We start from the raw sequence: 7535 nt of genomic DNA, 5'->3' as shown, positions 1-7535 counted from the left end.
TTTCTCATATTCTTATGTGTGGACAGAGAGGTGAAAGGCTTTACATCTCATTAGTAGTGTCTTGTTATGTAAGCACTAACTTTAAGATTAAAAACACCTTACTCTCTGGAAAGAGAAGGCATTTAATCATTAAATATAAAACATTTTTGGCCTTTAGAGAACTCAAAGAGGTAAGAGTGTCCGTTCACTTCCTGAAGTGACAAAACTTTGTCTTTTACACTGTTCTGCTTGTTGAACCTACTAAGCCTGCAGCACCCAAACTGTGTACATTTGAAAGTATAAACATTAAACAAAATACAAACAGTTTGGAAAAAACACACTGCAAACCAAATATTACTGCGAGGATTAAATTATTTTTTAAGTAGAAGATCCAGCAGTAGGAAGCCATTCAAAGAATTATTCCAGTGATCCTTTCAATGACTCTTCTGTAGAATGCTGTTACTGTTTTTCATACTTCATCTCCTCTGGCCATAAGAAAAGTCAGGTATTTAGCTCAAAAACTTACTAATCACAACTACCACCTCTTTCATCTTAATTAAAAAAAAAAAAACCAAAAAACCATAGAGAAAAAGGAGTTACCACCTCTCTGTGGCCTAGTTCATATAGAGGAGATCTGTCCCTATATCTTCAGATCGTCTTTGCTAATGGATTGCACAGTAGCACAGCAGTCCTAGGGACTGCAGCTTCTCAATTTCTCTTCCTTTTCTTCTTAGGAAGAAATTGTAGTATAATGTTTACAGACATTAGAAGAAAATAAAAAAATGTTTGGTTTTGGATGACAAAAGACAGAACTCCAGGCCCTTAGATAGAAAAAATATCACCATTCCCAATCTGGTTGAAGCAGCATGTGTAAGCTTCTATATGTATGGCCAAGACTGTCCAAGCTCTCCCCACCTTCCCAACAGCAGAATCAGAAACCTCTGTGCAGGCTTAGATACTGTCCAGTGACAGGAGCATAAAATGGAAAGCAGACAAGCATAGATCAGCTTTTTGGAATGTTGGGTTCTGTCCTTTGCTTGGCTAGCCTTTTTCAGATTCTCAGTTGAAACTAGTAAGAAGTGCCACATATGTCCATGTATGATATAGAAGCATACAGGGATGGCAAGGTTCAGATATTTTACATTACTTCATGGTAGATATATGGCTATGCATCCTACTCTCTAATATAACATATGTTCCGCTTTATAACACAAGAGAAGTTAAAGATGCTGGGTAGAGCTGATTCCTCTCATGTCACTTTAAGACTGCTGGCTTTCACATCATACAAGACTGTCCACAAAAGGGAAATAACAAACATAAATAAAATAACAACATTCTTGAAGATATAACCTATGGATACATCAGCATGTTACACAAGAGCATCCCAGGATACATAAGATATAGCTGAGGTGTAGTCACATGCATCCACATTTTGTCTTTGGCTGTATTACACCTCTCTCCATACAATGACTTAGACTATGGGAATAAATGGAAATGATCTTTGTGCCTAACTGAATAGTAGGAGTGCAGTGTGAAGTGAAACATCTAAGCAAAGGAAACAATACTCAGACATTTTAACCACAACCCCTTAAAAGGGGTCTTGCAATGTTTTGATAGCACTGCCTTTGACCTCTCAAAAATCATGTTTAATTGTTTTCTCAACATTTGGAATTTTTTTTGAAAATATTTAAAATAATTAATTTTAAAACAATTAATTTTAAAATAATTAATTTTAAAATGTTGCCGTGAGCATTTCAATTACTATTATCCACTGCCTCCTCTTTCATGCTCATGGACTGATAACAGAGAGCCCAGATGCCAGTCTGTATATTATAGTCTCAGCCAGGGTATTTGGCTCCTTGGCGAGATCCACGGGCAGTTATTCTGGCAGACCTCAAGTTGTCCCTGCCTATCAAATGATTAAGTCTGTTGACTGCTCAGACTACCCTCTTCTGGACATCTGGGCCTCTCTCCCCTCCCCTTACTTGTAACAGAAAAGCTGTTCTGTGCATATACTGCACTTGTGCAAGTGTACATCCATTCATTTATTAGCAAGGAGTCAAGAAAAGCATATTTATATAGGTCCCTTTTAAGTCACGAAACACATGGTTATCCCCTAGTCTAGCATAATTTCCCATAAATTAGAAAAACAGTTTCTAAACAGGTAGACACAAAAATAAGCATGGAAAACTGTATCTGAGAAAAGGTCTCTATACACATGTAGGTGTGTGGCAGGTGATGCATATTGCCTGTTGGTTTCCTCTGGAATCTGAAGAACACTTATTTTAACATGTGCCTAAGAAAGTTGCCAGAGACTCTGTAAACCCCATCTCTGACCTTAGCCACCTCTTTAACTTCCTGCACAGAATTTCCTCTGCATCAAATGGGCCAGAAACACTCCATGTGGCTGATCTCTCAACAGTATTGGCCTTAAATTATTTATTATTTCTTGAGAGGCATCAAGGTATCTGAGGTTGTGTGACACAGAAGAACAGACATGGTCCCTGTCTCATAAGACTTAATTTAGATAAGATAGAATGCTTAGTGCAGACATTCAAAGTAATACCCCATGGCATGAACAGATGAAAGGTCAAGCTCAGAATTTCATCACTCAGCTCTGCTATTATCTAACATTATTGCAGAACACGTGTTCTTTCAGTAAGGCCAGGTGTGCATGTAAAGATTTTTTTATATTACCTTCATCAAGATGGAAAGTGATAAAAATCAGACCTGTTTGACATAATTATTCTGTCCCAAACCTTTGCATAGATGAAACAAAATCACCAGGCACTATACTGGCAGTGATGGCTAAATGTTTTAAAGAAAGCTTGGACTGAATGCATGTGGAAGTTACCATAAGGTTGCACATAGATGTCTACCACTCAGTAACTACTTCTGTGCCTGGACATGCTCAGAATTCACACACTTGAAAGAGTAAGAATTTGGAGGAAAATTACTTGTTTTTACAACCAGGAAGAGAATGCAGTTGGCTAGTTATTGGGGTGCAGCTGATACACTGTAGGTTTCCGATGCAGCCTGCCTCGTATATATACCCACATGCTTTGAGAAGTAACTCTACCCCAGCAAATGGGCACAAAGATGATGTGGAAAGAAGTGAGCAGAATTCCAGGCACAGCTGGAATCACTCAGTTATGACTGCAAGGAAGCTGGAAATGAACACGACAGATATGGGAAAGTCGTTAAAAGGATTCAAAAGCAAAAACATGGTCTAAAGAGTCACAGAGAAAAGAGATTGGATTGGTAGGACAGATTAAATTGAAAAATCTGAATATTGAGTTGGGTTAAGTATTAGAGCCAAAACCTATTTTTGTCAGATGTCCTGTCCTAGACTAGCTTACTGAAAGGATGTTTGCTCTGCAACAGGGCAAAGACAGTTTGAATGTAAACCTGAGGATAACCTACACAGGGATTTTGCTTTTTATGCATCATTTTAATTCAAATCCTGGTCTAAATTCCCATAAATGAAGAACAAACATGACTACTGACTGCCTACACATGCCCATCTGTTCAGATGGCACAGCTCCCACTAACAATTTAGTTGGGCAGTTTCACTGAAGTCTAGGTGCCAAACCAGCATACGTTTCACAAAGATAAGTCTATATGACATTACAAGCACTGTTTCATTTGCAAGATTCCCTTGTCTGGGACAGGTTTGAAGATTAGCTATCTGATGCTTCCCTGCTAGCCTAGTTTCATAGGAAACAAGGTTACGCAATCGCAGAGTGACTCCTCATCTGTCAACCCATCCTCTTTCATACAGAAGTTTGGCAAATCTCAATCAGATTTGACAGAAGGGCAATGGTTTCAAGGTTATTATTTTTCTATACATTTCATTAAAATGAATGGCTAGTTAGAGGAGACCAATGTTCAACTGTGTGAACTAAATTCTTACCAGTCAAGAGAAAATCTCCATAGGTGAATGCTGTCTTACCTATGGAAAAAGCTACTGGCAGAATTTCACTGGCACCAGACAGAAGGGAATCCAACCATTAGTCACAATCCATAATAAGGAGGACAGCTGCTCACAGAGCAACTTGATTTTGATCACACTTCGCATCAAAGTATACAACCATACCAAATACCTGAAGGCAAATACTGAAGAATCCCAAAGAATTCACAAACATTTCTGGCCAACACTCAAATACTCCATGTGTGCAGCAGAACAAATTGGCAGCATACTCTCAGCTTGCACAGGGCAAGCACAGTGCCATCCACCTACACGTAGCAAGAGTGCATCAGAGTATCTGTTGAGTTTTCCAGATTTTGCAAGTTCCTCAGTAATTTCCTACTGAATATTGCAGAACTTGAAAAACTCTTGTAAGCCCTCTCACACTTTTCTGAATGTTCAGTGTCATCCATAAAAAACTTGGCCACAGAGAAAACCAATTCAATGAGCAAGCTATCCATAGACTTGTACAGTACAAAAGAAAGGCCTGCATGACGGCTCCCCCTAGCTGGTGCTGTCCGGTCCAAGAACCTTGAGCCGTTTCATTGATAAGGCTACTCACAGAGGTACACCATTAAAAACTCTCAGTTAAAGACATGTTGAACTCAAAAGACCAGTGGCAGCAAACTGAGCTGGTTTTCAGCCTCAACGAATGACATTGCAGAATGGAACGAGGAAATACAGGCTAGTTTCCAACTGGAGTAATAACAAAAAGTGACCAATGCATACTGGACCAATGCTGGAGAGAGGGCAATTTTTTATCTTTTCAGCTTCAAAAGAAAACCAAATTTACAAAACTCTCAGCATACATAGGTGAGCTCTACAAAAGCAGCTAGTGTGGTAAGGGATATGGAGAACTGCCACAATTGTGCTTGTAGTGTCCCAGCTGTCCTGCCTAAGAACAAGGAGGCAAAGGACATGAAGAGAACTGGATTAACCGTACTCAGTGAGATGGCCTGCACCCACAGCATGGAATTAATATAATCCTGGCAAGAAGAAAGAACATCCCATCTCCTTTCAAATGCACTGTGGCCTCAGATGACCCACCTCCACCAATAAGTGTGTAGTGAGAAGCAGAATTTAATCTGGTTGTCTGAACCATATTGGCATCAAGAGTATCAGTGTTTTCACCATGAGATCCTGCCCTACACTGGAACCCTCCCAAAATAGGATGTTGCTGTCAGAAAATACAGACCCTCCCCACAATTCAGAATTTGTTAAGATAAATAATCTTTACTGAAAACCTCATTTGAAACTGCCATTTTGTACAATAGCATTTTGATTCCATTTTTTCATTTCCTTTTTTTTCTTTTAAATAATAACAAACATTTTCTTTGGCAAATCTAACTTTAAGATGTTCATTATTGTCATTGGTTTCTATCCTGGGAAGAGGATTCTCATTACAAATGGTGAATTTTGCAGGTATATTTATTGGCCCCTTTGACCTTGTTGGATCAAATACAACACAGTTTCAATTTACAGGTGGTTGATATCCTGCAGAATAGCTTCACTGGAGTTCTTTGTGTGGAACAATGTCGCTGACAGTGAGAAACAAACAAATACAAAACAGACCAACAAGTTATCATTTTGATTTCTCTGTTTAGGACTAAACAGAAAAGAAATCATTCCTTGTGTTTTCTGAGAAACTTTTACTCTGTTAGGTAAAATTGGTGAAGACTTTTGAAGGATCCAATTTTTCTGGCAGTTACTCCTCAAACTAAATCAATAACTAACAATTTTTAATAGCCAAGCTCTTTCCGTCTGAGTGGCTGCAGTGCATGTGCATAAACTGCAGTAATGTTTATTGTATACCAAGATGGAAAAGCTAGACTTTAAATTGTGTAACTTTCCATAACACAGTTTTCCTGAGGGCTGTTCAGCTCAACAAGCAGCCAAGGAAAAGGGAGGGTGAGTGCAGCAGATCTGTTCCTTTCCAGCTTGAGATGCAGATGAGTCCCCACCCAGCAAACCAAACCTTTGGCATTCATCCACGTGCTCCTCCAGGCTAAGGAAAGAGGAGCCATGGAACAATAAAGCCGTACAAGCCCTCCTCACCCTTCTCATTCTGGTGCTTGCTTTCTCACAGAAATAAACAGCCCTAAATTGTAAACAAAGCTGTCAGGCTCATGGTCCTCCATAAGTGCAAAGTAGCCATGTAAACCTGGCTTCTAGCATGCCAGCATTTGTCCTGGTTTAATACGGTAGAAGCTACAGATTTTTCTTACCCATTCCTCACCATGTCCATTGTGCTGGACACAAACAGGGTAGACTCTTCAGTACAGGCAGAAATATATTCTCTTTCCAAATGTAATTATCAGTGAAGCAACAGGAAGACTCTCTCATCTGAAATTTAAGAAGTAATCAGAATTCCCTTGAATGACAAGATTTTTACTGCAAGATGAATGTGCAAATAATTTGGTAGAACATCACCATCTGGTGGATACACCCATTGACAATTTGGTTTTAATCTTTTTTCTTATTTCCCTAGTAGTTCTTCAGCTCACTGAAGAATATTACATCATAAAGTCACAGAAAAAAATACATTCAATGCATTTATTGGTAATCTATAACTTCTTCTCGGGACAAGATACGAACCTGTAAAAAGGAGTTGGGGCAGGAGAATTCTTATTTTCACATACCATCATGTGGTATGGTGGCAGATCTGTGAAATTCAGACAGGTGAGGTTAATCTACAACTCTTCCAGGCTGCTGATCCTATCCTTTGTGAAAAATAGCACATACCTCCTCCAAAGTCAGAGAGCAAATAGTACTGTGCTACCAATTCGTTAAACAGCACAATCCACACCAAAGCTGAGATTTCTTTTTCCTTTTACTCAAAGAACTGAGCAATTAGTCTCACTGTTGATGGAAATCGTCTGCTTTGCATAGTCCCTGCTCCCCAGCATGTCAGCAAAGTGCAAGATGCCACACTTTTCACAAGCTCTAACTGGATAGTGGAGTAAAAAGGGAGGAAGGGAAGCAAAAAACATCCATATCATCTCTGAAGGAATTCTGTCAGTTGAAAATTGTGTTGCCTAAAAGTACCGTCTTCTCTTAGACCTGGCATCTCATGTCACAGAATCACAAAAAGGGTAAGGCTGCAAGGGATCACAACAGGTCCTCTTTGTGTGGACCCTGCTCAAGCAGGGCCATCCTAGAGCACATTGCACAGGATTGCATCCAGATAATTCTTGAATATCTCCAGTGAGGGAAACTCCACATGCATTTGTTACATGCATGGTCACTCACACAGTAAAGTTTTTCCTCATATTCAGGTGGAACTTCCTGTGCATCAGTTTCTGTCCTTTGCCTCTGGTCCTATTGCTTGGCACCACTGAGAAGAGCCTGGCTCCATCCTCTTGACACCCTCTCTTCAGATACTTGTAGACATCGATGAGGTCGCCTCTCAGTCACCTCTTCCCCAGGTTGAACAGGTCCAGCTCCCTCAGTCTTTCCTCAGCCAGATGCTCCAGTACCTTAATCATCTTTGTTGCCTTCCACTGGACCCATTCCAGGAGCTCCATGTCTCTCTTGTACTGAGGAGCCCAGAACTGGCACAGCTCTCCAGATGTTACTCACCAGGGCTGGT

Source organism: Lepidothrix coronata, unplaced genomic scaffold, assembly GCF_001604755.1.
Source record: "Lepidothrix coronata isolate B3197 unplaced genomic scaffold, Lepidothrix_coronata-1.0 Scaffold0, whole genome shotgun sequence".
Classification (NCBI taxonomy): domain Eukaryota; kingdom Metazoa; phylum Chordata; class Aves; order Passeriformes; family Pipridae; genus Lepidothrix; species Lepidothrix coronata.
This window is presented reverse-complemented; position numbering follows the sequence as displayed.